Raw genomic sequence first — 12,664 nt, 5'->3', positions numbered from 1 at the left:
GTCAGGGGGTACAGAGGATCCAAAGCGGGCTCTGTGCTGACAACTGGGAGCCTGATGCAGGGCCTGAATTCGTGAACTGTGAGATCATGACCTGAGCCGAAGTCAGATGCTCAACCTACTGAGCCACCCAGGTGCCCTTACTGTGAACATTTTATGTAAGTTTTTGTGGACATACGTTTTTGTTTTCTTGGGCAAATATCTACAAGTGGAATTGCTATGTTATTGGGTTAATATATGCAGGGTTGTTTTAATGTTTATTTATTTATCTTTGAGAGTAGGGAAAGGGCAGAGAGAGGGAGCGGGAAAGAGAATCCCAAGCAGGTTCTGCACGGTCAGCACAGATCCGGACCCGGGGCTTGATCTCAAGAGACGGAGATTATGACCTGAGCCAAAATCAAGGGTCAGCTGTCAGCACGGAGCCTGACATAGGGCTCAAACGCATGAAACTATGAGATCATGAGCTGAAATCAAGAGTCAGATGCTCAACCAAGCCACCTGGGCACCTCCCAACACTATTTCTTTAAGAGTTTCTTTTTAGGGCACCTGGGTGCCTCTCTGCCCCTCCCCTGCTCGTGCTCTCTTTCAAACTAAATAAACTTAAAAAAAATTTTTTAAAGAGTTTCTTTTCCCCATTGAATTGATTTAATACTTCAGTTGAAGATCAGTTGACTGCATTTGTGTGGCTTGCAGGGTAAATATAGTATTACAAGGCAGTAACTTTGTCTATAGAAATCCCTAATGGCTCTTTTTGAAGCCTGGTGCTGAAAAGTAGAAAGGTAAAATGTGGAAGCAACCCATGTGTCCCTGGTCAGATGAATGGATAAACAAAAAATGTAGTGTATACATAAAATGGAATATTATTCAGCCTTAAATAAGGAAGGAAATTCTGACACACCCTACAACATGGGTGAACCTTGAGGACATGATACTAAGTGAAATAAGCCAGTCACAAAGGTACAAGTATTATATGATTGCACTTATAGAGAATCAAACTCATAGAGATAAAGTAGAATGATGGTTGCTGAAGGTTGGAGGAGATAGGATGTTCTTGTGTAATGGATCTAGAGTTTCACTTTTACAAGGTAAAAAGAGTTCTGTGGGTGGTGGTTGGTGGTGATGGTTGTGCAACAATGTGAATGTTATTAATGCAGCTGACCCATACGTTTAAAAATGGTTAAGATGGCAAATTTTATGTTGATGTGTATTTTGCCACAATTAAACATTTTTAAAACCTAACGATATACGTACAGAATAGTTCTTAGGACATGTGATTCCTACTGTGTATTAGGATGACAAGGTTGTCTAAATTCTATAATGAATGTAAGCTGCTTAATAGGAGTATAGTATCTAAAGGAAGAAGGTCAGACAGAGTATGCTCAGGATATGGCATTTAGTTCTGGGGGCCCCATTTCAGGGGGATGTTGGCAAACCAGAGATTGGGCAGGCCAGAGCGACCTTGGCTATTCTTTTGATAGAGAGTATGAGGAAGGCCCGAGGGAATTAGAGTTCTGTCTGTAAAGGAGTGTATCAGTAAGCTTTTGCTATATAACAAACAACCTCAAAATTCAGTAGCTTAAGACAAATATTATGTCTCATGATTCTTTTTCCTCCCCAGCTTTATTGAAATATAATTGACACATAACATTGGGTAAGGTAAAGGTTTACAGTGTATTAATCCGGTTTTCTTATGATTTTGGGGGAGATCTGGATGGTTCTGGGTTAGGTGGTCTCAGCTGGAACTGGATGACGTGAGATGATCTCACTCATATAACTGGCGTTTGGCTCAGTGCCAGGTGGGGCAGTGAGGATGACTTTGGTCACATGTCTCTTGTGATCTAGCAGGATGGCCTAGGCTTGTTCACATGGTGATGGTCCCAGAGAACCCACGAGCAGTGTAAGAGAGCAAGCCTCCATGCATAAGTACTTTTCAAACATCTTGTGTCATTTTGCTAATTTCCCATTGGCCAGAGCAAATGGCATGGCTAAGTCCAGAGTCACTGTGGGAGGTGATTGACTATCTGATGGCATGAAAACAGAAAAGGGAGTTATTGTGGCCATTTTGCAAACAGCTTATCACCACCTATGAAGTTTAGAGGAAACATGACAGTTTGATTAGAAACATCACAGATAGTTCCACAGTGTAGAAGACCAAGGACTTCAAGTCCATCCACAGAAGAGTTTTCGGACTAAAATGGCCACAGAACAGAATCAGGCCACTAATAAAGGGAAGGTCTTGTCATTCGATGGGTTGGACAGGCTGTGTGACCTCTTGTCTTTCTGACCAACTTGGACCTGTTACATCATCTCTTCCAGGAAGCCTTTCCTGCTTGCATACCACCTGTGGCCCCTGTTGTTAATGATGGCTGTTCTCCATGTGACACACAGATTTGTTGCTCTACCTGTTGTAATGAATAACAAATGTGTTTACATGCCTGTCTAGTCCATGAAATGGAGTTCCTTAGGGTGATTCACCATTTTAGTACCAATGTCTGTGGGAAATTGTGTTCCATCCTCAGGTTGCCTCCTGGTGGTCATTTGACTGTGGCAACTCCAGCCATAGAATCTTACACTTAAAGCTGAAAGGAAGGAGAAAGGGGGGAAAGTGCCTGTCAATGGAGATTACCTCCTTACCTCCCTTAAAGAATGTTCTCAGAAGCTCAACCAAACTGTATCTTCATCCTATATTTATCTTCTTTGATGCGTCTTTTTTGCAGGAGAGGCTGGGAAATACAGGTTTTAGTTCTGCATGTCGCATCTAGTAGTAAAGTATTCATAGGCACCTTCTGCCCAGGGTCTGACTCCTACTCAAGCTGCCTAATCGATGAATGACCTGTCTGACATTATGCAGGTAACACCAGAATTCCCAGAATCTGTGACTCCTCAAACAATGAGGTAGAATGGTTTTTAATCATAATCCTGACTATCTTCATGATTAAATTCTGTCATTTGAAGCTCCTAGCTTCATAACTCATGGGATAGGGCAGGGGTCAGCAAATCTTTTCTATTAAGTGCCAGATGGTAAATATTTTCAATTTTGTGGGCCATATGCTCACTGTTGCACCTACTTTGCTGTTATATTACAAAAGTAGCCATAGTTAAAGGAATGGATATGACTTGTGTTCCAGAACTTATAAAAACAGGGGTAAGACTGGATTTGGCCTACCCCTATGGTGGGGAATGAGTCTCTTCTTATGATTTTGCAGAAGCTGTGGCTCCATGGACCAGGCATACAGAAGGTAAGATGATATCCCACCAGTCTGGGAAGAGCAGAATCCACAAATCCCAGCTTCTGCACAAGTTTCAACAAGTCAGGCCTTTTGGGTTCCCTGTTTCTCTAAATGACACTATAACTTGTCATTTTTTGCTTAGAACTTCGGTGTCATTTTTAGGGTGTCACATTTATTTATTTATTTGTTTGTTTATTTGTTTATTAAAATATAGTTTACATATCAGTAAATTTACCCCTTTTAAGTATACAGTTCTGTGAGTTTTGGCATGCACACAGTCATGTAACTAACAACCTTGTCAAGATAGAGAACAGTTCCTTTACCACCTACCCCCCAAAATTCCCTGTAGCCCTTTGCAGTTGACTCATTATCTTTGGCAGTCACTATTTTCTGTCCCTGTTTGCTTTTTCTGTAATGTCATGTAAATGGAATCACACAGTATAGAGCCTCCTGAGTCTGGCATCTTTTAGTTAGCATAATGCACTGGAGATTCATTTTGTCATTGAGTCCATTAGTAGTTTGCTCTTTTGCGTTACTGAGTAGTATTCCATTGCATGATACACTACTATTTGTTTATCCATTAACCACCAGTTGAAGGACATTTGTGCTGGTTCTAAGTTTAGGCAGTTACAAATAAAACTAGTGTTAAACATTAGAAGATAGACATTCACATACGGGTTTTTGTGTAAAAATCAGTTTTGTTTTTCTTGGTAAAAACCCAGAAGTGGGGCTACTAGATTATATGATAAGTGTATATTTAACTTCGTAAGATGACAAACTGTTTCCAAAGTGGCTCTACCATTTTTCATTTTCACCAAGAATGAACAGTTGCTTTATGGCCTTGCCAGTATTTGATACCAGGTTTTCTGATTTTTAGACATTTTAGTAGGTGCGTAGTTGTATTAAATAAGTTTTAATTTGCATTTTTTTTACACAAAAATTTTTAACGTTTACTCACTTTTGACAGAGAGACAGAGACAGAGTGTGAGCGGGGGAGGAGCAGAGAGAGAAGGAGACACAGAATCCAAAGCTCAAACTCCAAGCTCTGAGCTATCAGCACAGAGCCCAACATGGGGCTCAAACTCACAGATGGCGAGATCATGACCTGAGCCGAAGTCGGACACTTAACTGACCAAGCCACCCAGGAGCCCCTAATTTGCATTTCTAATTAATGCAGTCTAATAACTAACTACTATTGATATGGTGGATTATAGTAATTGATTTTATTTTATTTTTATTATTTATTTATTTATTTATTTATTTTAAATGGTAGATGTCTTTTAATGTTTATTTTTGAGAGAGAGAGAGAGAGAGCACACATGAGTGGGGCAGGGGGCAGAGAGAGAGGGAGACAGAGGATCTGAAGCAGGCTCTGTGCTGACAGCACAGCCAGATGTGGGGCATGAACTCACAAACTGTGAGATCATGACCTAAGTTGAAGTTGGATGCTTAACCCACTGAGCCACTCAGGCGCCCCTATAGTAATTGATTTTAGAATGTTGAACCAGCCATACATTCCTGGGATTAAATTCTCTTAGTCATGCTAAGACTCTGATCTCCTTGAGGTACTTCCCATTGGCTGGACCCAGAAAGTCCAAACTCAGGTTAGTGCTTGGTGCCACCAGCTCTGGCTCCTACACACTTTTCTGACTTATTGGCCCCAAAATTGGGGTGTTTTGTTGTTGTTGTTTTTTTTAATCTTTTTATCTCCACAGCCTCCCTGTTAGGCCCTCAATAAAGGTGTGATGTATGAACAGATCAACATTGGTTTGAGTGGGGGATCTGAGGCAAGCACTTGCCGATCCAGGCAACAGAATGGACTTTCCTGGCTCATACTTCTCACAAAAGAATGAAAGATTTATTCCACACATATAAAACCTCTGTTTTTACAGAGGCTCAGAGAAGCTAAGTAATCTGCCCAGGGCTTCACAGCTGGTTGTGGCAGCTCTAACATACACAGCCAGCTGCAGAGCCTTGGAAAAGTTGTCTAGCCTCTTTGAGCTTCTGTATCCTCATCTGCAAAATGGGATTGTGTGGACTTAGATGTACTATATGTTATACTAAACATTGTTTGGCCTATTGCATTTCACTGCATATTAGCTCAGAATATTATCTTCGTATTCCTACACAGCTTTTGAAAAGGAGACATCTAAGTCAGTCATAGAAATCTTTTTAAAAATTATGGATGTATGGGGCTTCCTCGCTGGCTCAGTTGGAAGAGCATGTGACCCTTGATCACAGGATTGTGAGTTCAAACCCCACGTTGGGTGTAGAGATTACTTAAAAAAGAAAAGTTGGTTCGTTGAAAAGATCAACAAAATTGACACACTTTTAAAAATTAAATTAGGGGCACCTGGGTGGTTCAGTCTATTGAGCGTCTGACTTCAGCTCAGGTCATGATCTCGCAGTTCCTGAGTTTGAACCCCGCATTGGGCTCTGGGCTGACAGCTTGGAGCCTGGAGCCTGGAGCTTGGAGCCTGCTTCAGATTCTGTGTCTCCCTTTCTCTCTGCCCCTCTCCCACTCATTCTCTCTCTCTCTCTCTCTCTCTCTCTCTCTCTCTCTCTCTCTCCCTCTCAAGATAAATAAACGTTAAAATTTTTTTAATTAAATTAAATTTTTAAAAATGGTGTATACAGTGACTTACTATTATAGGCCCTGTAATAAATGCTTTACAAATATTAACTCGTTTGATCCTTAACTCCCCTATGACGTAGATACAATTATCCCCATTTTACAGATGAGGAAACAGAAGCATAGAATGATTAAGAATTAAGAAACCTATCTGAGGTTACCTAGCTGGTAAGTGGTAGAGTCAAAACTTGAGCCAGGCAAGGTGGCTTTAGATTCCATGCCTCTAATCTCTGTGCTATCTTCCCCATAGCCTTGTGAAGGTGTGTATAGCCAGTCCTGTCCCAACCAGTGTGTGGTGATTGGAATGCATGTGAGCTAGGTAGGGTTGAGTTTGTGGAGATCTTTGGAGAATGCAAAAGGTCTACATATATACAAGAAAGTTAGGGGCTGGGAGTAGGGAAATTTTAGGGGTTAGAAAAGGGTAGTCACTGAAATAAAAAAGGGAAACCAGCTCTGCCTGCTTGAACAGGAAATACCTAGTATCAAGCCTGCCTAGCTTCATGCCATCTGGCTTCCTCAGAGGCCAGCTGATGCCCCTTTATGGGTGTTGATGAAGCTGCCCTTTAAGTCATTGTAGTAAAACAGAGGTTATTAAAATGTCTTCTAATCCATTCTGTTCTTTTAAACCACCCATGCAAACATACATCCACATATAACTACAGCATGAAGGAATGAAGTGGGAGAGAGGAGCAAGTGTGCCCTGGGCATGAATTTTGAGAGAACGTGGATGTCTTTGCTTACAGTGGCTGTGTTTCACTCCTCTGGCCCTTATAGCTGTTGGTAATTAATGACCCATAAAATTTATGCAGAACCTTACTTGTCTAGTGCTACAGATTTGACACTCAGGCTCCCAGAATATCCATGATCTGAAAGTAGCAAAACAACAACAACAAAAAAAAAAACAATAACAAACTGCAAATGCAGAAGGTGACCAAAATAGCTGAAGAGGAGAAGTCCAGGACATGATAATTATAGAAAATACTATGTGACTTACCTGTTTCTAACTAGAAAGGAAGCCTCTAAGGGCAGAATTAATCAGCAAAGAGGAAAGAGACATAGCTGAGAGTCCACAGACATTATTCATCATTATTAGAAAGAAAGATGATTAAGATAAAACCCAGTGGTAGAGTACAGGAGGCAAGCCAAGATCCACAGCCCCAGAGGATAGAGACAGGAGCACAGGAAGCTGACTGGGGTCTAGAGTTAGCCCCAGTCATGCTTGTTTCAGTGGTTCACAGAGGCACAGGTGTCCTTCGGGTAGGGTCAAGCAGTATAGGATGCTGTATTGGGCAATACCAGCCAACCAACCCCTAAGATAGACATGTAGTTTACATAGTACATTTGTATCTATACTAGAAGCAAAAGAACTGAAATGAAATTAAGAAAACAATTCCATTTACAGTAGCATCAAACAAAATTAAATACTTAGAAAAAAATTTAACCAAAAAGTGTGTTACTCTCTAAAAACTATAGAATATCATTAAAAAAGAAATTAAAGACCTAAGTAAATGGAAAAGCATACCATGTTCATGGATCAGAAAACCTAATATTATGATGACAGCGTTCCCCAAATTGATCTACAGATTCAAAACAATCTCTACCAAAATCCCAGATTGAACCTAAATTTTATAGGAAAATGCAAAGGACCCAGAATAGCAAGAACAATATTGAAAAAGAACAAAGTTGGAAGACTCACACTGACTTCAGAACTTACTGTAAAGCTAAAGTAATCAAGACAGGGTGGTACTAGCATAAGGACAGACAAATTGAGCAGTGAAATAAAATTGAGAGTCTGTAAATAAACCCATACATTTATGGTCAACTTTTTTTCAACAAAGATATCAGAGTCATTCAGGGGAAAGAATAGTCTCTTCAACAAGTGGTACTGAATAACCACGTGAGGAAGAATAAAGTTGGACACCCCCCCCCATACCTCCCAAATCCTCCATCCCCGCTATCTCCTGCCACTAATTTACTTTCTGTCTTCATGGATTGCCTGTTCTGAACATTTTCTATAAATGGAATCACAATAAATGGCCTTCTGTGACTAGCATCTTTCACTTAGCATAATGAAAGTTCATCCTTGTTGTAATTTGTATCAGTAGTTCATTACTTTTTGTGGTTGAAGAATACTACATTGCATGGATATACCACATTTTGTTTACCCATTCAGCAGTTGATAGACATTGGGTGTCAACTTTTTGGCTATTAAGAAAGATTGTCCTATGCACATTCATGTACAAGTTTTTGTGAGATGATACGCTTTTAATATGATATAAAAGGGTCCAAATAAACAACTGTTCTCCACTATTTAATTTTCCCAGAAAGAAAAGACATACTCTTCATCAGTTACTCTGAAGCCATTTTTGTGATTTTGAGTAACTGTCTCCCCAACTTTTAGTTGATTTATACCTGACAATTTTGCAGAGTGTTCTTCTTACTCTGTTATTTAAGTATGTGTTTTGAAACCCATTTCTCTTTGAGATAATCTTTGAAAGTGACCCTGTACAAAGCTAGACCTGTCTGAAGATTTCTGGATCATGCAGGACCTTATAAGTCATACTGAAGAATCTGGACTTTGTGAAGTGTTTTGTTTGTTTGTTTGTTTGTTTGTTTGTTTGTTTTAAGGATCTATTTTATTTTATTTTATTTTATTTTATTTTATTTTATTTATTATTATTATTATTATTTTTTAGAGAATGCAAATGGGTGAGAGGGACAGAGGGAGAGAGAGAGAATCTTAAGCAGGCTCCACACTGAGCTTGGAGCCTGACGAGGGGCTCAATCCCACAACCCTGGGATCATGACCTGAGCCAAAATCAAGAGTCGGACACTCAACCAACTGAGCTACCCAGGCAGGTGCTATTTAAGAATCTGGACTTTATAGAGGCGCCTGGGTGGCTCAGTCGGTTAAGCTTCCGACTTCGGCTCAGGTCATGATCTCACGGTTTGTGAGTTCGAGCCCCGCGTCCGGCTCTGTGCTGACAGCTCAGAGCCTGGACCCTGCTTCGGCTTCTGTGTCTCCCTCTCTCTCTCTCTACCCCTCTTCAACTCGTGCTCACTCTCTCTCGCTCTCTCTCGCTCTCTCTCAAAAGTAAATAAAAAACTTTTTTTAAAGAATCCGGACTTTATAGTGAGTCCAGTGAGAAGTCAAAAAAGGTTTAAAAAGGAAGGAAGTGATGTGATCCCATTTGCATTTTAGAAAGATCTCTTTACAATATGAGGATTAGATGAAGGAAGGAAAGGATGGAAGGAAGAGAGATAAAGTAGAACGTTGTTGCAGTCATCCAGGTGAGCGGTACTCGGGGCTAGACTAGGGCAGTGACAGAGGTGATAACAATGAAGGGATGGATTTAAGAGATAATAAAGGGATAGGATCAATAAAACTTGATGAGTTACTTGTACGGGTAAGAGAATAGAGAAGTTACGGATGATGGCCAGCTTTCTGGGCTAAAGAATTGAGTTGATGATAGTAACATTCCATAAGAGAGAGAATATGGAAAGAAAATGTTTGAGTGAGGATTTATGATAATTATTAAATGCTGACCATATATACTTGGCTAGGCACTTAAAACTGGACCTCATTTGGGGCACCTGAGTGGCTCAGTTGAGCGTCTGTCTTTGGCTCAGAGTGTGATCTCATAGTTGGTGGATTTGAGCCCCACATCAGGCTCTGTGCTGATAGCTCAGAGCCTGGGGCCTGCTTTGGATTCTATGTCTCCTGCTCTCTGCCCCTCCCCCACTCACACTCTGTCTCTCAAAAATGAATAAATGTTTAAAAACAATTAAAAAAAAAACTTGACCTCATTTAATCTTCAGAAGACCCTGGGAGCTAAATAGCATTAGGCCTGTTTTACCCATGAAAAGAGTTGCATAAGAACTGGTGAAGCCAGAATTTGAACTCAGGTATTTCTCAAGCCTTCACTTCAGGTGCTCTCACCATCTCACTTTACTCTTTCTGTTCAGATTTAGTCATGTGGGTGTGTGGGTTATGGAAACTATAGAACATCAGTGTATATTCAGGAGTAGAATATGTGGGTGTGAAACTCTGGAGGGAAATCTGGGCTTATTCTGCAGATTTGGGAGTCCCTGGTATACTGATAAAGCTTTGGACATGAGTGGAAAGAGTATGTGGAACAAGAAGAAAAGAAGACACCTATGACTTGAACCTCAAAAACCTCAGCATTGAAGGTGCTGGGAACCCCAAAAGTGGCACTCAGAAATGACCAGAAAGGTGGGAGGATGTTGTGGATGGGGAGGGAAGAGATGTATATCCCTAGTACTTGGAGTTACTAAAGGAACACCATGTCTCCTTTAAACTGTGAATAGGTTGGGGCATCTGGGTAGCTCAGTCGGTTAAGCGTCTGACTCTTGGTTTTGGCTTGGGTCATGATCTCTTGGTTCATGGGTTTGAGCCCCCCATTGGGCTCTGCGCTGACAGTACAGAGTCTGCTTGGGATTCTCTCTGCCACTCCCCGCTTGCTCTCTCTCTCTCTCTCTCCCTCTCTCTCAAAATAAATAAATAAACTTAAAAAAAAAAAAACTGAAAATAGGTGGACTCTGATCTGTGAGGAGATGCAAATGAAGCAGTGTTATTGTGGATTAAAGTAGAACAGCAAAGTTGTGTGTTTGGATAAAACTTCTTAAAATTTAGGATTTGTGGTGAGCAAGATCAGTGGTAAGGTTTTTAAAAGATAGTTGGAAGACTAAGGGAACGTAAAGTGTTTATAAAATTATTACTTAAAATGGTACAGCCCCAGTGGGAAACAGTATGGTGGTTCCTCAAAAACTTAAAAATCTACTGTATGATCTAGCAATTCTACTTCGGGGTATAAATGCAAAGGAATTGAAAGCAGGATCTTGAAGAGGTATTTGAACACCCATGTTCATAGCCGCGTTATCTGTTGTAGCTAAAATACAGAAGCAACCCAAGTGTCTGAACAGATGAATGGATAAGTAAAATGTGGTATATACATATGGAATGGAATATTATTTGAATTTAAAAGGGGAGGAAGTTCTGACACATGATAAAACATGGATGAACTTTGAGGACATTATGCTAAGTGAAATAAGCCAATCACAAAAAAACAAACACTATGACTCCCCTTCTATGAGGTACCTAGCATAGTCAGAGTCATAGAGACAGAAAGTAGAATGGTTAGAGCACCTGGCTGCTGTCAGTAGAGCATATGACTCTTGATCTTGGGGTAATAGGGTCTTGGGTTTGAAGCCCATGTTGGGTGTACAGATTACTTTAAAAATATATATATATATATATATATATATATAAATATATATATATATATATATATATATATATATATATACACACACACACACACACACACACACACACACACACACACAGTGACTAGGGAGAGGGACTGGAAAGAGGAGTTACTGTTTAATGAGTATAGAGTTTCAGTTTTGCAAGATGAAAAGTTTTGGAGGTAGGTGGTGGTGATGGTTGCACAATATGAATGTATCACTGAACCTGTACACTTAAAAATAGTTAAGATGGGGCACCTGGGGGACTCAGTAAATTAAGTGTCTGACTCTTGATCTCAGCTCAGGTTATGATCTCAGGGTTGTGAGTTCAAGCCCCGTGTTGGGCTCTGCACTGGGTGTGGAGCCTACTTAAATTAAAATTTGGAGCACCTGGGTGGCTCAGTCAGTTGAATATCCAACTCTTGGTTTTGTCTCAGGTCATGATCGTGCAGTTTGTGGGTTCGAGCCCCATGTTGGGCTCTGCACTGACAGAGCGGAACCTGCTTGGGATTCTCTCTCCATCTCTGTCCCTCCCCTGCTCGTTCTCCGTCTCTCTTATTCTTCCTCTCTCTCTCTGTGTCAAAATAAATAAACACTTAAAAAGTTAAAATTTTAAAAATGTGTTAAGGGGTGCCTGGGTGGCTTAGTTGGGTTAGCATCCAACTTGATTTCAGCTCAGGTCATGATCTCATAGTCATGAGATCGAGCCCCTTGTGGGGCTCCCCACTGAGCATGGAGCCTGCTTAAGATTCTCTCCCCCGCCCCCCCCTCCCGGCCCTACTCCACTCCCCAACTTGTGCTCGCTCGCTCTCTCTCTCTCTTTCTCTCTCTCTAAAAAAAAAAAAAAAAAAGTTTAAGATTGTAAATTTTATGTGTATTTTACCACACACAAAAAAAGAATTTAATTTACTATGAAAAGAAAATGACAGTGACACAGCTTCATCCCTTTATATGACTCAATGGGTATGGAGTTACCATTGACCTAACACACAGCCAGAGAGGGTACTACTGGTTTAGCAGAGGGGCTGCTGTATGGGGAAACCTGATACCCTAAGCACACCTAAATCTCATCTTGGTTTCCAAGAAGACTTTTGTCTGGTTTTTATTTCATTTAATAACCCTTGTGATCAGAAGGAAAAATTCCACAGTAAGACATACTCATTGTATAAAATTTGGCAATGTTTGAAAAACAAAATTCATCCATAATCTCATAATTTGAGTAATCATTATTAAATTCAGGTGTATTCTGGTCCTTCTAGTGTCATGTGTGAAATATATTTACAGATAATATTATAGATATCCTTATATGTTTTCATTCATATATATTTATTTTTTTCTGTGCTTTAAAAAATGGATATCATACTTCACATATTGTTTTGTTTTCCCTCTTTTCAGTGAACATATGGTGATGTCTTGCAGGTCATTGAGGGCTTGGTTTTCAGTGACTTGGTTTTCCCCTTGGTTTTCAGTGACTTGGTTTATCCCCTTGGTTTTCAGTGACTGCATAGTGTTATTTATCTTACCCATTACTGTAATT

The 12,664-nt window shown here is 40.3% G+C and overlaps 1 protein-coding gene across 6 annotated transcripts in view; it reads left to right on the top strand.

Moving 5' to 3' along the window:
* The window catches only part of GFOD2 (Gfo/Idh/MocA-like oxidoreductase domain containing 2), a 37,599-nt gene that overhangs the window by 15,188 nt on the left and 9,747 nt on the right, over positions 1–12,664 (top strand). The window lies entirely within an intron of this gene.

This window comes from Neofelis nebulosa, chromosome 17, assembly GCF_028018385.1.
Source record: "Neofelis nebulosa isolate mNeoNeb1 chromosome 17, mNeoNeb1.pri, whole genome shotgun sequence".
NCBI lineage: Eukaryota > Metazoa > Chordata > Mammalia > Carnivora > Felidae > Neofelis > Neofelis nebulosa.
This window is presented reverse-complemented; position numbering and strand designations above follow the sequence as displayed.